This window comes from Meleagris gallopavo, chromosome 1 (genome assembly GCF_000146605.3).
Source record: "Meleagris gallopavo isolate NT-WF06-2002-E0010 breed Aviagen turkey brand Nicholas breeding stock chromosome 1, Turkey_5.1, whole genome shotgun sequence".
In the NCBI taxonomy this organism is placed as follows: Eukaryota; Metazoa; Chordata; class Aves; order Galliformes; family Phasianidae; genus Meleagris; species Meleagris gallopavo.
The window spans coordinates 116,954,883-116,955,405 of NC_015011.2; positions in this window are offsets into that span (position 1 = coordinate 116,954,883).

The window sequence follows — 523 nt, forward strand, 5'->3', positions numbered from 1 at the left end:
ATTACTAATACTATCAGCTTCTTATTTCCAGAATGACCCTTTCTCTTCATAACTGGACAATCCAAAAGGCTTCCAGCAAAAGTACTCTGTACAAGAGTTCTGCTTTTGATTTCTTTTTCTTGCGAAGTTCAGAGCATGTACAGAACAAGAAAGCCCAAGGCAACAGACTCTGCCCATAGCACAGCACTAGTGCTCTGAACAACTTCTGGTAATGTTTGCACATTTTTTTCCATTATAGAACAAGATATCTTGCCCCCTCCTGCCCTCAAATAACATGAGTAACTTGCATCTGACTGAGAGAATGCAGATAGTTCAACTAAGAAGGAACTAGATTTAATTAAATACTACAGGTCTCTCTTAGGCATATCTAATTCAATACTTCTAATTCAAAACAAGGGACAAGTTCCATTAGACCTCCAAGAACAAAGGGCTCATTCAACACATTCAGAATACCCGCTTTACCTGTACTTCTCATTGTAAGTCCCTCTGCTAACATGCTGCAAAATGTAACTCCCTGAGATCA